This window comes from Aegilops tauschii, unplaced genomic scaffold (genome assembly GCF_002575655.3).
Source record: "Aegilops tauschii subsp. strangulata cultivar AL8/78 unplaced genomic scaffold, Aet v6.0 ptg001214l_obj, whole genome shotgun sequence".
Taxonomy (NCBI): domain Eukaryota; kingdom Viridiplantae; phylum Streptophyta; class Magnoliopsida; order Poales; family Poaceae; genus Aegilops; species Aegilops tauschii.
Genome location: NW_027333416.1, coordinates 10,817 through 29,689, shown reverse-complemented (window position 1 = coordinate 29,689; position 18,873 = coordinate 10,817). Strand labels below are relative to the sequence as shown.

The window sequence follows — 18,873 nt, the reverse complement described above, 5'->3', positions numbered from 1 at the left end:
AAACAAAGGCTAAACTAAGCGCTTTTGTTTGAACAAAAAAGATTCTTGTTTCACCGAGGAAAAGAGAGAAGTTCTGGATAAATTGACAATGCTGAATTGAATTGACTAATTTAAGTTCCGCCTATTCCACATTAATGGGAGTACATTATGTTTCTGCTTCACGAATATGATATTTTTTGGACATTTCTAATAATAGCAAGCCTTATTCCTATTTTGGCATTTTCGATTTCAGGACTTTTAGCCCCGGTTAGTGAAGGACCAGAGAAGCTTTCTAGTTATGAATCGGGTATAGAACCCATGGGAGGGGCTTGGGTACAATTCCGAATACGCTATTATATGTTTGCGCTCGTTTTTGTTGTTTTTGATGTGGAAACCGTCTTTCTATACCCTTGGGCAATGAGTTTCGACGTATTGGGTGTATCCGTTTTTATCGAAGCTTTGATTTTCGTGCTTATCTTAGTTGTTGGTTTAGTTTATGCATGGCGAAAAGGAGCCTTGGAATGGTCTTAACTGAATATTTAGACAAAAAAAAAGAAGGAAAAGATTCTATTGAGACAGTTATGAATTTGATTGAGTTTCCCTTACTTGACCAAACAAGTTCCAATTCTGTTATTTCAACTACACCAAATGATCTTTCGAATTGGTCAAGACTCTCCAGTTTATGGCCCCTTCTATACGGTACCAGTTGTTGTTTCATTGAATTTGCTTCATTAATAGGCTCACGATTCGACTTTGATCGTTATGGATTGGTACCAAGATCAAGTCCTAGGCAAGCAGACCTAATTTTAACAGCCGGTACGGTAACAATGAAAATGGCTCCCTCTTTAGTGAGATTATACGAGCAAATGCCTGAACCAAAATACGTCATTGCTATGGGAGCCTGTACTATTACAGGGGGAATGTTCAGTACGGATTCCTATAGTACTGTTCGGGGAGTTGATAAGTTAATTCCTGTGGATGTCTACTTGCCGGGCTGCCCACCTAAACCGGAGGCAGTTATAGATGCCCTAACAAAACTTCGTAAGAAGATATCGCGAGAAATAGTTGAGGATCGAACTCTATCTCAAAATAAAAATAGATGTTTTACTACCAGTCACAAGCTTTATGTTAGGCGCAGTACTCATACAGGAACTTATGAGCAAGAATTGCTCTATCAATCACCATCTACATTAGATATATCTTCTGAAACTTTTTTCAAATCCAAAAGTTCAGTACCTTCCTACAAATTAGTGAATTAGGAGAGGGGCTCTTTTGTGTAGAAAAATAAAAAGCAGGGCAATCTTTCAAACTTGCATCCGAAATGTGAAATATTTATACAAAGAGGGAGAGATGAAGACAATGCAGCAGGGTTGGTTATCTAATTGGCTAGTCAAACATGAGGTGGTTCATAGATCTTTGGGCTTTGATCACCGAGGAATAGAGACTTTACAAATAAAAGCAGGGGATTGGGATTCCATTGCTGTCATTTTATATGTATATGGTTACAATTATTTACGCTCCCAATGTGCTTATGATGTAGCACCCGGTGGATCTTTAGCTAGCGTGTATCATCTTACGAGAATACAATATGGTATAGATAATCCAGAAGAAGTCTGCATAAAAGTCTTTGCCCAAAAGGATAATCCTAGAATTCCGTCTGTCTTCTGGATTTGGAGAAGTGCCGATTTTCAAGAACGCGAATCTTATGATATGGTGGGAATCTCTTATGATAATCATCCGCGCCTTAAACGTATCCTAATGCCTGAAAGTTGGATAGGCTGGCCCTTACGTAAGGATTATATAACCCCCAATTTTTATGAAATACAAGATGCTCATTGAATGATAAGAAATTCATGCTCACTTATACAACACAACTCCAGATTTTATTCAAGTCAAGGAATATTTTTAGGTTCTTTTCCTAGATGAAACGGAATACCTATTTATAATTAATTCCTAATTATACAAAAGCATTCCAGATAGACTGAGCAAAAAAAGGGTTTCATTTGGATTCCCCTATTTTGAAAATCGCATATTAATTTCCTTCATATGAACAGAAAAATAGGATGACTCAAAGAAGTTCTCTACCAGGAACTTTGTACCGCGCACATTACTTAGCACAACTAGGAAAATAAGATAAGATAAAGATAAGCAAGACTAAAAAAATATTCGTCGGAATAGCGGAATACAAAATTAAGAAACGCAAAAAAATAAAGGGGAATCTCACCCCCTTCTTTATCATAAAGAAAAGATATATTTTAAAACTTCTTTAAAAAGAAGTGCCTCTATATTTATATTATAGATTTATCCACTTAGATGAATAAATATTATTAATGAATATGTATCACAATCCATCTCGAGGTATTTGGATCAATACCTATTCGGTGGATCTTTTTTTTTTCTCTGCCAGGAACCAGATTTGAACTGGTGACACGAGGATTTTCAGTCCTCTGCTCTACCAACTGAGCTATCCTGACCTTTTCTTGTGCATCATCCTAGTAGAGTATTTGTATCTATGTCAATTAAAAGGACTAAAAATTAATTAAAGTATTTCAAATTTAAAATTTGAAAATGGGGGGGTAGTCCTATGCATTGTGCATGGTTTACTTAAATAAAACTTAAAAATAGAGTGAATAACCAAGATTTCTTGCCGATACTCTAATAAAAAAGAAATCTATTCAATGAATAGGATAAGATCCATTGAGTTCTCTTCGCATTCCTTTGTGAAAGAGTAGAATGAGAAAGCTAATGAATCTTAAACCCATTGCATTGATAAAAAGAAAAAAAAGAGGATAAATAATAATAATATAGTATAGTTAGGGAATAAAAGAGGATTTGGGGATAGAGGGACTTGAACCCTCACAACTTATAAAGTCGACGGATTTTCCTTTTACTAGAAATTTCATTGTTGTCAGTATTGACATGTAGAATGGGACTCTCTCTTTGTCCTCGTCCGATTAATCCACTTTTTTAAAGATCTCGAAAACTTTGAATTTGAATTGAAGAATTTGATTATTCAATATTCGATTGGAGTGGATTCACAATAATGAAAAAAAAAAATTATGATATGAGTTTTTTATTTCATAATCATTATCATTTCTAATTTCATTTTTAAAAAAGATAAAGAACCTATATTATAATTATAATATAATATGAGTTCTGTGATTAATCGTTTGCTATGTCAGTATCTATACGTGTTTATTAAATGTATAAGGTATAAAACCCCTCTTTCTCTAATTTAGAATTAGAAGGAATTCCACTAACAACACAACGTAATTAACTCGATTCGTTAGAACAGCTTCCATTGAGTCTCTGCACCTATCCTTTTCCTTTGTATTCTAGTTCGAGAACCCCTTGTTTTCTCAAAACACGGATTTGGCTCAGGATTGCCCTTTTTTAATTCCAGGGTTTCTCTGAATTTGGAAGTTACCACTTAGCAGGTTTCCATACCAAGGCTCAATACAATCAAGTCCGTAGCGTCTACCGATTTCGCCATATCCCCATTTCCCTCTTCTTTGAGACCAGGATTCCTTGTGTAATTTCATCCATCTCTTAGTTTTTTTTTTGAATCATTGAGTTCATCACTCAACGTAGTCTAGCAGTTCAGTTCGACTCTATTTGAGAGACCTCGCTTGCTTATTGCAATTCAGAATTGAATTGATTCTATCCTTGATGTATTTGCAATTCAATCCGAATCAATATATCCAAAAGTTTTTATCTCCCCCACCTCCCGTCTTACTTTTTTATAGTATTCAAAATTATACTATAACGCTTGATATTTATTCTTTTTTTCTAATCAGAATTAGCAATTTTATTTACTCTGACTCTATGTTCCCCTTAGTGAAATATTAATCCTCAAATTATTAACAAATAATAAAGTCTATAATGATCAAATGAAAATACCAATAAATTCTATAATTTTATTTTTTAATATCCTATAGTTAAGCATATCAAGCTAACTTTATCTTTAAGAAGTTTTAGTATTTTTTTATTTTTATAAGTATAACTTCAAATTTAGAACTAGTTAATAGCTAAGATTAATAACTAATATCTGAGATTTTACGGATTTCCTATACTATACCTATTTCTATTTGTTACACTATTTCCGTTATGTAAGCCCACTTAGCTCAGAGGTTAGAGCATCGCATTTGTAATGCGAGGGTCATCGGTTCAAATCCGATAGTCGGCTTTTTTTTTTCTCTATCGATGTTCTACGAACAAGAATCTCTTTTTTTCCGAATTAAATGGAGAATCCAGGATCTTTTATGTTTTTTACCTTACAATTTTGCTAGATACAAAACAATAAAATAAATAATATATATACAAAAAATAAAGATTTTGATGAAATTCCATTTTTTTGGGTACTTTAGTTGATTTTACTCTGTTTATCCTGTAGTTTAATTCAGTTTTAATTTCGATGTATTCTGTAATGTAAATACAATGAAATTAATTGTGTAAAATGAAATTTCAATAAAATAAAAAAAGGAGTCTTCATGTCCCGTTATCGAGGACCTCGTTTAAAAAAAATACGCCGTCTGGGAGCTTTACCAGGACTCACTAGAAAAACACCTAAATCCGGAAGTAATCTTAAAAAAAAATTCAATTCTGGGAAAAAGGAGCAATATCGTATTCGTCTTCAAGAAAAACAGAAATTGCGTTTTCATTATGGTCTGACAGAACGACAATTACTTAGATATGTACATATCGCTGGAAAAGCAAAAAGGTCAACAGGCCAGGTTTTACTACAATTACTTGAAATGCGTTTGGATAATATCCTTTTTCGATTGGGTATGGCTTCAACCATTCCTGGGGCCCGCCAATTAGTCAACCATAGACATATTTTAGTTAATGGTCGTATAGTCAATATACCAAGTTTTCGTTGCAAACCCCGAGATATTATTACTACGAAAGATAACCAAAGATCAAAAGGTCTGGTTCAAAATTATATTGCTTCATCGGACCCGGGGAAATTGCCAAAGCATTTGGCGATTGACACGTTGGAATATAAAGGACTAGTAAATAAAATCCTAGATAGGAAGTGGGTCGGTCTCAAAATAAATGAGTTGTTAGTTGTAGAATATTACTCTCGTCAGACTTGAACTTAACGAAAAAAGGAAAGGTTCATAGAATTTTCTTCCCCTTCCCCTTTCCCCGAACTAAATCGCCCTAAGACCATTACCATTAATTTGTATTTTCCCATCAACTAGCTAAAATTGATTAACCCTAGGATTAGGATCCTTTTTTCTTTTTTCCTCTATGTGTATTTTACATACCACAGTAATTTGCTATAGAGAATTTCTAATTTCTATTAAATCAAAATAAGATAATATAAGATATTATTGCTGGAAAAAATTGTTATTTGATTTGATACATTGTGATCCTTAACGTTGATGAATTAAGAAAAACGGAAAGAGAGGGATTCGAACCCTCGGTAAACAAAAGTCTACATAGCAGTTCCAATGCTACGCCTTGAACCGCTCGGCCATCTCTCCTACATAACTTATTATGGAAAATAAACTGAGTGAATAGCGAGTTTTCTTATTCCTGCAGTACAGGTACAACCGCAACCACTCGGGGGTTCCATAGTTCTATTGGAAAAATTCCTTTTGATCTAAGTGGAAGGATACAGGATTTTTTACTAGAAATTGCGCTCGCTATAAAAAAAAAGTTTTAATTTGGGTTTTCCCGCAACTAAAGAAAAAGAAAATGGAAGAATTCTTCTTATTGCATAATAAAATAAAGAAACCTTAGAATTCCGTTTGCATAAGATACGCTACACCATACTATCGAAATCAAAAATAGGGTATGAGACAATTAATAACTTTGAAAACACGAAATAGTTGATAACATAAGTTGTTGTTCAGAAATAGCAAAGTGGAATGAAATCCAGTCTTAGTCAAATATTTCATATCTCTTCGTGTCCAAGCAGAAGGAAAAGGATACAATTTGAGCTGAGCGGAAAATCCATATCTCTATCTCTCTTATCCATTTAAAGCATATGGATTTAGAGTAGAGCATATGGATCAATCTATTTATAATTATAAGAATCGAATGTGTTTGTTTTTATGTTATTTTGTGAAGGAATGAAAACAATTCTATATAGAATGGGTTGGGAATTATGCCTAGATCCCGTGTAAATGGAAATTTCATTGATAAGACCTCCTCAATTGTAGCCAATATTTTATTGCGAATAATTCCGACAACCTCAGGAGAAAAAAAGGCATTTACTTATTATAGAGATGGTGCGATTTGACTCTTTTTTTTTGCTTTTTTTTAGCCCTACCTATACCTCAGTCTTACGAAAAAGAGAGGGGGTTGGCATAGAGAGAACCAAATTTGTAAAGCAAACAAACCCACGCTTCGGGAAGGTGAGGCGAACTAACAATTCCTTCCGTCGTGTATCCTCGATTGATGCGGCTTCAGATACTTCAATTGTAGATTTGAGTATTGAGCGAAAGGTTACACCTACAGGATATGGTATGGTATGGATTACAGGCCAATCCTACTCTATTAGTATCCGTAGGCAGCATAGGGGAGAAAAGCACTACACCTAGAAATAGGAATCAACAAGAGAAAAACTTTGTTAGAAATTACCCCTTTCCTGATCGGTATCAGGGCTGGGAAGAATGGTTGGGATAACAAACAACCATCAGGTTTGTACTTTGGATACCCCTATAACCATCAAAGATCGTTGAAGTAGCTAATTCCTCTAAATAGGAGGCGTTGAGAACAAAGAAATTATTGGAGCTATCGTTTTCCTCTAGCATTAATAGAATTCATTGGTGTTAAGAAAAACCTCTTGTGGGAAGGTTGGCTAGAGATTTCTTGGAAAAATACCAGCCCCTTTCGGTTCATAATGAGACGGGACTAATTCTATTTTGATTCTATAGATTATTTCGCTTAGTACTATTATGTACAGAAGGGAGGAGCCGTATGAGATGAAAACCTCATGTACGGTTTTGGAACGGAGATTTTTTGAATAGAATGAACGACCGTAACGGATGTTGGCTCAATCCGAAGGAAATTATGCGGAAGCTTTGCAAAATTATTATGAAGCTACGCGACTAGAAATCGATCCCTATGATCGAAGTTATATACTCTATAACATAGGCCTTATACACACAAGCAATGGAGAGCATACAAAGGCTTTGGAATATTATTTCCGGGCACTAGAACGAAACCCCTTCTTACCGCAAGCTTTTAATAATATGGCCGTGATCTGTCATTACGTGCGACTATCTCCACTATAGAAAGAAAAAAAAAAAGAGAGGATCAAATTTTCTAGTAAATACTAGAAAAAAGGGCTTTCTACATAGGGATCGTAAAAACAACGATTTTTCCCTATCAGCTGTAGGAAGGAAGGACACTTCACGAGAATCAAAAAACGAAGAAAGTATGGCCTATACTACTACTCTATGGATAAAGTTTCTCAAATTGATAGAGAAAGCACCGTAAAGATCAATTAGTGAGCGACTGGGTCGATACAACTAAAAAAAACTGCTTACTTATCCCATGATATGGGGCAAAATTTAGGAATCCGCTTATGTAATAGAGCCGATCCACTAAGGGATTAAGCAGCGGTGTAGTATCAGATCCCAAAGATAGTAAGTTCTTTTTTCTTTCTTATGGAAAAAAGTCTTTTTCAAGGATTCTATAGAGATTTCATATATGAAAACGGGATAGTTACCTTTCAGAAAATTTGAACGAAGGCTCTATATCTATCTATGCTTCATTCTTCTGAAGGTGGGAAAAAAGATCAAACTGATTATTGATAAAAATTAGGGTTTGAAACTTAGGTAATTAATTTCTTCTGCTTAACCCAAGAACAAATTGGATCGATTTTTGATAAATCGAATTCAGTTAAGATAGGGGAAATTCAGATAGCAATTTCTGAGCCGTATGAGGTAGGAAACTCTCAAGTACGGTTCTAAGGGAAGGAACTTCCTATTCCGACCGAGGAGAACAGGCCATTCTACAGGGTGATTCGGAAATTGCGGAAGCTTGGTTTGATCAAGCTGCTGAATATTGGAAACAAGCTATAGCGCTTACTCCGGGAAATTATATTGAAGCACAGAACTGGTTGAAGATTACGAAGCGCTTTGAATTTGAATAAGACCATGCTCCTTCTTTTTCATAAAATGGGTGGTTTGGTTGTTGATCCATTAATCAAATAAATTAGGTCGTAAGATCGAATCAAGAATTTCATTATATCCATTTCTTATACCTTCTATTTTATATGATATTTCATAAGAATAAACCATAGGGATAGGGTCTAGAATAGAAGTAATAAACTGAATAAAAAGAGGGGGCAATCTAAATATTGCTAATATATTAGGACCATCTTATTAATAATTCTAATGAGTTATCTTGGAATTTAGAATCAAATAAAAAACCCTATATTATGCTCAAGGAAAGTAGATATAGATAGGAGCTTATGCCCTCAAAAAAAAATACACTAGTTTCTTAAATTAAAAATAAAAAAGATTTTTTTCTTACGTCGAGAAATATTTGTTTTTCAAGATAAACAATGTCCGTTAGGCACCTAATCTTTATGTCATAATAGACCCGAACACTTGCCTCGGATTGACTTCAATATATAATTGCTCCAGTGAATAACTAAAAAAAAATAGAAGGATGGTAGATAGTAAAGAAAAGAACTAATCACAATATCTATCTTTCAAAATCTATCTTTCAAAATCTATCTTTCAAAATATATATCTTTCAAAGATTCACTAAAAAGACAGTTGGCGGGTCTCTTTGTATGTCTTGTCCGGAAAGAGGAGGACTTAATGATTATTCGTTCGCCGGAACCAGAAGTAAAAATTGTTGTGGATAGGGATCCTGTAAAAACATCTTTTGAGGAATGGGCCAGACCCGGCCATTTCTCAAGAACACTAGCTAAGGGCCCTGATACTACCACTTGGATCTGGAACCTACATGCTGATGCTCACGATTTCGATAGTCATACTGGTGATTTGGAGGAGATTTCTCGAAAAGTCTTTAGTGCTCATTTCGGGCAACTTTCCATTATCTTTCTTTGGTTGAGTGGCATGTACTTTCATGGCGCCCGTTTTTCCAATTATGAAGCATGGCTAAGTGATCCTACTCACATTGGACCCAGTGCTCAGGTAGTTTGGCCTATAGTAGGGCAAGAAATATTGAATGGTGATGTAGGCGGGGGTTTCCGAGGAATCCAAATAACCTCTGGTTTTTTTCAGCTTTGGCGAGCATCTGGAATAACTAGTGAATTACAACTCTATTGTACTGCAATTGGTGCATTGATTTTTGCAGCGTTAATGCTTTTTGCTGGTTGGTTCCATTATCACAAAGCCGCTCCCAAATTGGCCTGGTTCCAAGATGTAGAATCCATGTTGAATCACCACTTAGCGGGATTATTAGGACTTGGGTCTCTTTCTTGGGCGGGGCACCAAATTCATGTATCTTTACCAATTAACCAATTTCTTGACGCTGGGGTGGATCCTAAAGAGATACCACTTCCTCATGAATTTATCTTGAATCGGGACCTTTTGGCTCAACTTTATCCTAGTTTTGCCGAAGGAGCAACCCCTTTTTTCACTTTAAATTGGTCCAAATACGCAGAATTTCTGACTTTTCGCGGAGGACTAGATCCAGTAACCGGTGGTCTCTGGCTGACCGATATTGCGCACCATCATTTAGCTATTGCTATTCTTTTCCTAATCGCAGGTCATATGTATAGGACCAATTGGGGTATTGGCCATGGACTTAAAGATATTTTGGAGGCTCACAAGGGCCCATTTACAGGACAAGGCCATAAGGGTCTTTATGAAATCTTAACAACGTCATGGCATGCTCAATTATCTCTTAACCTAGCTATGCTAGGCTCTACAACCATTGTTGTAGCTCATCATATGTATTCTATGCCTCCCTATCCATACCTAGCTACTGACTATGGTACACAACTTTCCTTGTTCACACACCACATGTGGATTGGCGGATTTCTAATAGTCGGTGCTGCTGCACATGCAGCAATTTTTATGGTAAGAGACTATGATCCAACTACTCGATACAACGATCTATTAGATCGCGTCCTTAGACACCGCGATGCAATCATATCCCACCTTAACTGGGTATGTATATTTCTAGGTTTTCACAGTTTTGGCTTGTACATTCATAATGATACCATGAGTGCTTTAGGCCGTCCACAAGATATGTTTTCGGATACTGCCATACAATTACAACCTATCTTTGCTCAATGGGTACAAAATATCCATGCTACTGCGCCTGGCGTAACAGCTCCTGGTGCAACAACAAGTACTAGCTTAACGTGGGGAGGCGGCGAGTTAGTAGCAGTAGGTGGCAAAGTGGCTTTGTTACCTATTCCATTAGGAACCGCAGATTTTTTAGTCCATCACATTCATGCATTTACCATACATGTGACTGTATTAATACTTTTGAAAGGTGTTTTATTTGCTCGGAGTTCCCGTTTGATACCCGATAAAGCAAATCTAGGTTTTCGCTTTCCTTGCGATGGGCCTGGCCGAGGGGGAACATGTCAAGTATCCGCCTGGGATCATGTTTTCTTAGGTTTATTCTGGATGTACAATGCAATTTCGGTAGTCATTTTCCATTTCAGTTGGAAAATGCAGTCGGATGTTTGGGGTACTATAAGTGATCAAGGGGTGGTAACTCATATTACAGGGGGAAACTTTGCACAGAGTTCCATTACGATTAATGGGTGGCTTCGAGATTTCTTGTGGGCACAGGCATCGCAAGTCATTCAGTCTTATGGTTCTTCATTATCTGCATATGGTCTTTTTTTCTTAGGTGCTCATTTTGTCTGGGCCTTCAGTTTAATGTTTTTATTCAGCGGCCGTGGTTATTGGCAAGAACTCATTGAATCTATCGTTTGGGCTCATAACAAATTAAAAGTTGCTCCTGCTACTCAGCCTAGAGCCTTGAGCATTATACAAGGACGCGCTGTAGGAGTAACCCATTACCTTCTGGGTGGAATTGCCACGACATGGGCATTCTTCTTAGCGAGAATTATTGCAGTAGGATAGTGGCTAGGAGGATTTGAAAGGCATTATGGAATTAAGATTTCCCAGGTTTAGCCAAGGCTTAGCTCAGGACCCCACTACTCGTCGTATTTGGTTTGGTATTGCTACCGCACATGATTTCGAAAGTCATGATGATATTACTGAAGAACGTCTTTATCAGAACATTTTTGCTTCTCACTTTGGGCAATTAGCAATAATCTTTCTATGGACGTCCGGAAATCTGTTTCATGTAGCTTGGCAAGGAAATTTTGAATCATGGATACAGGATCCTTTACACGTAAGACCTATTGCTCATGCGATTTGGGATCCTCATTTTGGTCAACCCGCTGTGGAAGCCTTTACTCGAGGAGGTGCTGCTGGTCCAGTGAATATTGCTTATTCTGGAGTTTATCAGTGGTGGTATACAATAGGATTACGCACCAATGAGGATCTTTATACTGGAGCTCTTTTTCTATTATTTCTTTCTACGCTGTCCTTAATAGCGGGTTGGTTACATCTACAACCCAAATGGAAACCAAGCCTTTCGTGGTTCAAAAACGCGGAATCTCGTCTCAATCATCATTTGTCAGGACTTTTCGGGGTAAGTTCTTTGGCTTGGACAGGACATTTAGTTCATGTTGCTATTCCCGCATCCAGGGGGGAGTACGTTCGATGGAATAATTTCTTAGATGTATTACCCTATCCCCAGGGGTTGGGACCCCTTTTGACGGGTCAATGGAATCTTTATGCCCAAAACCCTGATTCGAGTAATCATTTATTTGGTACCGCTCAAGGAGCGGGAACTGCCATTCTAACTCTTCTTGGGGGATTCCACCCACAAACGCAAAGTTTGTGGCTGACCGATATGGCTCACCATCATTTAGCTATTGCATTTATTTTTCTCATTGCCGGTCACATGTATCGAACTAACTTCGGAATTGGGCACAGTATTAAAGATCTTTTAGAAGCGCATACTCCTCCGGGGGGTCGATTAGGGCGTGGGCATAAGGGCCTTTATGACACAATCAACAATTCGATTCATTTTCAGTTAGGTCTTGCTCTAGCTTCTTTAGGGGTTATTACTTCCTTAGTAGCTCAACATATGTACTCTTTACCTCCTTATGCATTCATAGCACAAGACTTTACTACTCAAGCTGCTTTATATACTCATCACCAATATATTGCAGGGTTCATCATGACAGGGGCTTTTGCTCATGGAGCTATTTTTTTCATTAGGGATTACAATCCGGAACAGAATGAGGATAATGTATTGGCAAGAATGTTAGACCATAAAGAAGCTATCATATCTCATTTAAGTTGGGCTAGCCTCTTTCTAGGATTCCATACCTTGGGCCTTTATGTTCATAACGACGTCATGCTTGCTTTTGGTACTCCAGAAAAGCAAATCTTGATCGAACCTATATTTGCCCAATGGATACAATCTGCTCATGGCAAGACGACATATGGGTTCGATATACTCTTATCTTCAACGAATGGCCCCGCTTTCAATGCGGGTCGAAGCCTATGGTTGCCCGGATGGTTGAATGCTGTTAATGAGAATAGTAATTCGCTTTTCTTAACAATAGGACCTGGGGATTTCTTGGTTCATCATGCTATTGCTCTAGGTTTGCATACAACTACATTGATTTTAGTAAAGGGCGCTTTAGATGCACGCGGTTCCAAATTAATGCCAGATAAAAAGGATTTTGGATATAGTTTTCCTTGTGACGGCCCAGGGCGCGGCGGTACTTGTGATATTTCTGCTTGGGACGCATTTTATTTGGCAGTTTTCTGGATGTTAAATACCATTGGGTGGGTTACTTTTTATTGGCATTGGAAACATATCACATTATGGCAGGGCAACGTTTCACAATTTAATGAATCCTCCACTTATTTGATGGGATGGTTAAGAGATTACCTATGGTTAAACTCTTCACAACTTATCAATGGATATAATCCTTTTGGGATGAATAGTTTATCGGTATGGGCGTGGATGTTCTTATTTGGACATCTTGTTTGGGCTACTGGATTTATGTTCTTAATTTCCTGGCGGGGGTATTGGCAGGAATTAATTGAGACTTTAGCATGGGCTCATGAACGCACACCTTTAGCTAATTTAATTCGCTGGAGAGATAAGCCCGTGGCTCTTTCCATTGTGCAAGCAAGATTGGTTGGATTAGCTCACTTTTCCGTGGGTTATATATTCACTTATGCAGCTTTCTTGATTGCCTCAACATCAGGCAAGTTTGGTTAATTTAGTTTGTTTTTTTGTACTGTATCAGCACCTAGTTCATTACTCTTGATAGAGAGGGAGGATCTGCCTTTTTAGATTTCTTTTTCTATTTATTTTTCCATCTAGGATTAGAACCGTATACTTGGTAATAATAGCAACGACACATTATGGCAAAAAAAAGTTTGATTCAGAGGGAGAAGAAGCGGCAGAAATTAGAACAGAAATATCATTTGATTCGTCAATCTTTAAAAAAAAAGATAAGAAGCAAAGTTTCTCCCTTGAGTTTGAGTGAAAAAACGAAAATGCGAGAAAAATTGCAATCCCTACCGCGTAATAGTGCACCTACACGCCTTCATCGACGTTGTTTTTTGACCGGAAGACCTAGAGCTAACTATCGACATTTTGGGCTATCCGGACACGTACTTCGAGAAATGGTTTATGAGTGTTTGTTACCGGGTGCAACAAGATCCAGTTGGTAAGGATAAAATACCCTTTCGTATTTGTATGGATTTCTGGAATTGATAATCATAGAGGAGCCCTCTTTACCATTCTGTATAAATGGACTATTCTATTTGTATAGATATTGGTAGAGGGGCGTATCCAACCCTCTTTTATCCACTAGTTACCCCTCTTTAGTTTAAGAGTATAGAGCAGTTTGGTAGCTCATAAGGCTCATAACCTTGGGGTTGCGGGTTCGATTCCCACTACCGGCTCCATACTCCTTCTTTATGATATATGCATGATAATAATATACATCATGCATTTGTATCTGGATTTTTTGATTTCCTAAAAGAGTTTTGGTCTAACAGTTTTTTCTCGGAAGAAGCAAAAAAATAAAAGAAAGAATAAAATATGAAAGAAAAGCGTCCATTGTCTAATGGATAGGACAGAGGTCTTCTAAACCTTTGGTATAGGTTCAAATCCTATTGGACGCAATCTTATTTCTATCTATTCTTTAAATAACTATACTAAACTAAAAACAAAGAAAACTTTTTTGCATGATTCAAATGAAAAAGCTTTCTCAACGATTCCTATTCTACTAACAAGAGTAGACATGCAAAATTTATTTGTTACTGAAGAGAAAACCGTTCCAGCTGTTCCTGAATAGCTTCCTTCAAAAGGATTTCCGCTTGCTCGGTGAATGTCTTGCTAGAAGATATAATTTCTTGGAATTGAGGTTTAGTATCTTTTAGATGTTTACGTAACTCATCCAGAAATTTATTTACCTGTTCAATTTCTAACGAATCAAGATATCCTCTTGTTCCGGTATAAATAGTAGCTATCTGCTCTTCCACTGGGAGAGGATTTGCCTGGGATTGTTTAAGCAATTCCCTTAATCGTCGACCCCTTGCCAATTGATTCTGACTTGTTTTATCGAGAGCAGAGGCGAATTGTGCAAAGGCTTGTAACTCTGCGAATTGCGCTAGTTCCAATTTTGATTTGCCAGCTACTTGTTTCATGGCTTTAATTTGAGCCGCGGATCCTACTCTGGAAACAGAAATACCCACATTAATAGCGGGTCGAATTCCGGCATTGAATAGATCCGCAGATAAGAATATTTGTCCATCTGTAATGGAGATTACATTAGTAGGAATATAGGCGGAAACGTCTCCAGATTGAGTCTCAACTATTGGTAAAGCGGTCATACTTCCTTCGCCTAAAAGAGAATTTAATTTAGCGGCTCTTTCTAAAAGGCGTGAATGCAAATAAAAAACATCCCCTGGATAAGCCTCACGGCCGGGAGGTCTTCTTAATAGAAGGGACATTTGGCGATAAGCTTGTGCCTGTTTGGAGAGATCATCATAAATTATTAAAGTATGCCGTTCGCGGTACATAAAATACTCAGCCAGGGCTGCTCCCGTATAAGGAGCGAGGTATTGTAATGTAGCAGGTGAATCCGCCATTTCAGCTACTACAATAGTGTATTCCATAGCCCCCTCCTCATGGAAAGTAGTTACTACTTGAGCTACGGAGGATGCTCTTTGACCGATAGCTACATAAACACATATTACACCTTGCCCTTTTTGATTGAGAATTGTATCTGTGGCTACTGCTGTTTTGCCAGTCTGTCTGTCCCCAATAATTAACTCTCGCTGACCGCGCCCTATAGGGATCATCGAATCGATAGCAATAAGCCCTGTTTGAAGAGGTTCGTATACGGAACGCCTGGAAATTATACTTGGAGCAGGAGATTCAATTAAGCGAGATTCGGAAGCTATAATTTCGCCTTTCCCATCAATAGGTTTAGCCAGAGCATTTACAACACGACCCAAGTAAGCCTCACTCACGGGTATCTGAGCAATTCTTCCTGTTGCTTTTACAAAACTTCCCTCTTGTATCATCAACCCATCGCCCATTAATACAATCCCAACATTTTTGGATTCCAAATTCAGAGCAATACCCCTAGTACCTTCTGCAAATTCGACTAATTCACCTGACATTATTTCACCAAGACCTATAATACGAGCAATCCCATCCCCCACTTGAACTACGCGACCTATATTCTCAATCCCTACTTTCCTATTATATTGTTCAATACGTTCGCGGAGAATTTTATGAATTTCGTCGACTCGAAGGGTTGCCATTAGTGTTTCTTGACTCTTTTTTCGGAAGCAAGGGGAAAAATAATGCCTAAATTCTAAACGAAAGTAGAAGTTCAAGGCCTAATTAATTTAATTATCTCTTCCATTCCAGGGACCCGAGAATGCCAATATTAGCACGAATCGTACGGAAATGTAACTCGGTATTCAAACAACTATTCAGAGTTCCTAGAGCTCCTTGTACGGCCTGTTGGAAAACCCGCTGTCGGACCTGATTCATTGCCCTTTGTTTTTCAAAATAAAGGGTTTCGTTTTTAGACTTTTCCAATTGTTCCAAACTAATAGAAGTAGCATTAATCAAATTTGCTTTTTCTCGTTCTATCTCAGAGTATCCATTCATTCGATACTCATCCGCTTCTAGTTCGACTTTCTGTAATCGAATCCGAGCTTTTTCGAGTTGCTCAATGGTCCCTCTACGCAATTCTTCTGAATTTCGAATAGTACTCAAGATCCTCTGTTTTCGATTATCTAATAAATCTTTTAATGAAAGTAGATTATTTTGTAAGTTTACAACTTTTATGATCTCTTCCCGAACCAAACATGAATCTTTCGATTCATTTGGCTCTCACGCTCCTTTTTTTTTTTTTCTATAGCTATTTCCATATCTTTTTTTTAAGTAATGAGCCTATCCTCTATCTTCTTTTTTATGTTTATATTTCAATATACCGAAACCTATATAAGACTAGATAAATATTAAGAGGACTCTTCCGCCTAGATAAAAATATATCATGGTCAGCAAAGTTGTTTCTTTATTTTTATTTGCCCTCTAGTTAATAATTTCAATTTCATTAAGAAAAACTAACTAAATAAATGGAAAATGAAAATTAATAGAATTCTTTTTTATTTTTTTTTTTCTTCAAATCCAAAAAATTTCTCTTTTTTATACATAGGTCGTCGATTCGGCATTGGTTAAAAAAGGGCAGGGTGCCCCCTTTTTTTTTTCTAGTAAATAGTTCAAACCATTTTATCGATATGAGTGTTCTATATCAGATAAATTTTACATTAGCTATTTCCCGTTTAAATTCGGTACTAATACTAATATAGTTGTAGAAAGAGTACCTCTTTTTGCCTGGACTTCAAGCAGTTTAGCTTTAACCGTGTTAATGGTCTCACATTCTTGGTTTATAGAGAATCAAAGTTGATTTACCAATGAGTCGCGAAATGCTATGGTTCTTCCATATGATTTCTGAATTTATTCAGAAGTAATTCGTCGAGATCGTGCACCCTTTTCTTATTTATCCGAAAAATACTAAAAAATATTATAAAGTGCAGCCGGATAGATCCAATCTATTCTTGAAATAGACAACTCGCACACACTCCCTTTCCAAAAAAAATCAAAACACCAACCACTACAGTTAGATTTATTAGATTTGTTGCTAAAATATCGGTATTAAGCCCGAAACTGCCAGCGGATGGCCAGTGAGCTAAAAAAACGAAAGAATGGGTTACATTTTTCATATGCTCTCCTCTTATAGATAGGACGAACAAAGAACAAAGTTTTTCGATCACTTACTTCGCTCGCCCTTTTTTGATCGGTTTTTTTAATGCAAATAGATTCAATCTAGTAATTTCTTTTAGATTAAGTCTTACGTCTTGTTTGACCGGTGAAAGACTTCCTTTGTTGAAATGTTCTGTTCCCAAAATTCCTAAAATAAAAGGAAAAAACTTTCCACTTTCCTAAACTAAGGACGGGAAATAAGAAGGTGAGCATATCTTCTAAATTAATAATACTCAACTCAGCCCTTCCTAGAATGGGGTATTATCTGTCCCGATAAATAGATAATTCCAGGAGTAATAAATAGGAGTAAATTAAATAAAGTATTGATATAATTGGAATTGCGGAAGCAAATACCAATTTACTAAAAAAAGAAAAAAGTATCTAATCGAAATCGAAAGAATTTTTTTTTAAGATTAAACAAAAGGGTTCGCAAATAAAAGCGCTAGTGCCACAACTAGTCCATAAATTGTTAAAGCTTCCATAAAAGCTAGACTAAGCAATAAAGTACCTCGTATTTTACCTTCTGCTTCTGGCTGTCTCGCAATACCTTCTACAGCTTGTCCTGCAGCAGTACCTTGACCAACTCCAGGTCCAATAGAAGCAAGCCCTACGGCCAATCCAGCAGCAATAACAGAAGCAGCAGCAATTAGTGGATTCATGGTGAGTAGTTCCTCGTGTCAAAAAAAAGAAATGGTTAAGGATACAATCAACCAATAAATTCTTACTTCTAAGCTCTATTGGGGAGAAGTAAAGTAACTAAAAAGTACAAATTGAAATCAAATTGAAATGATAATGTGAATTGTCCGAACTACATAGAAGGGAATTCCATATCCATATATCGGATTAGATAATGAATCTAACCTAGGAATATATAATATAATATCCTATATATATATACATTTGTTTCTTCTATTTTGTTTGCATATTTTCTCATTTTCTATTGAATCGGATTCTAAAATCATTGCTTAAAGTGGAAACCCGCATAAAAGAGGACTCCACTTATAGACATTAAGGATATTATAGTATAGATCTAGCCTGACTCCACCCTCCTTAATGCATATATACTTTGAAAATTCCATAATATAGTCTATTCTCTCTCCTACAACTCTAGGCTATATATTCATACGCATTTCTAACTATTTTTTTGCAACCAAGCAGATTATCTGGAACCATGCATGAATTGAGCTAAGCTGCAAAAAAAAATACTATTTCCAAAAAGAGTCAATTCAATGATGACCCTCCATGGATTCACCTATATAGGCTGCGGCTAATGTTGCAAAAATAAGAGCTTGAATACCGCTTGTAAATAATCCAAGAAACATGACCGGTATAGGGATTACTAAGGGGACTAAAGAAACAAGAACAACAACGACTAATTCATCCGCCAATATATTCCCGAAAAGTCGAAAGCTAAGCGATAATGGTTTTGTGAAATCTTCTAGGATGTTAATTGGTAAAAGGATTGGAGTTGGTTTAATATATTTCTCGAAATAGCTCAATCCTTTTTTGCTAAGACCAGCATAAAAATATGCCGCTGACGTGAGTAAA

The 18,873-nt window shown here is 36.8% G+C and overlaps 4 non-coding genes across 4 annotated transcripts; 2 read left to right on the top strand and 2 right to left on the bottom strand.

The window, feature by feature from the left end:
• Positions 1-2,380: 2,380 nt before the first annotated feature.
• TRNAF-GAA (transfer RNA phenylalanine (anticodon GAA)) lies at positions 2,381-2,453 on the bottom strand. The gene has a single exon. It is a non-coding gene; the product is annotated as a tRNA-Phe (tRNA).
• Positions 2,454-4,092: 1,639 nt separating this feature from the next.
• On the top strand, positions 4,093-4,165 carry TRNAT-UGU (transfer RNA threonine (anticodon UGU)). Its single transcript has one exon. It is a non-coding gene; the product is annotated as a tRNA-Thr (tRNA).
• Positions 4,166-5,381: 1,216 nt separating this feature from the next.
• Positions 5,382-5,468, bottom strand: TRNAS-GGA (transfer RNA serine (anticodon GGA)). The gene has a single exon. It is a non-coding gene; the product is annotated as a tRNA-Ser (tRNA).
• Positions 5,469-14,090: 8,622 nt separating this feature from the next.
• TRNAR-UCU (transfer RNA arginine (anticodon UCU)) lies at positions 14,091-14,162 on the top strand. The gene has a single exon. It is a non-coding gene; the product is annotated as a tRNA-Arg (tRNA).
• The last annotated feature ends 4,711 nt before the right edge of the window (positions 14,163-18,873 follow it).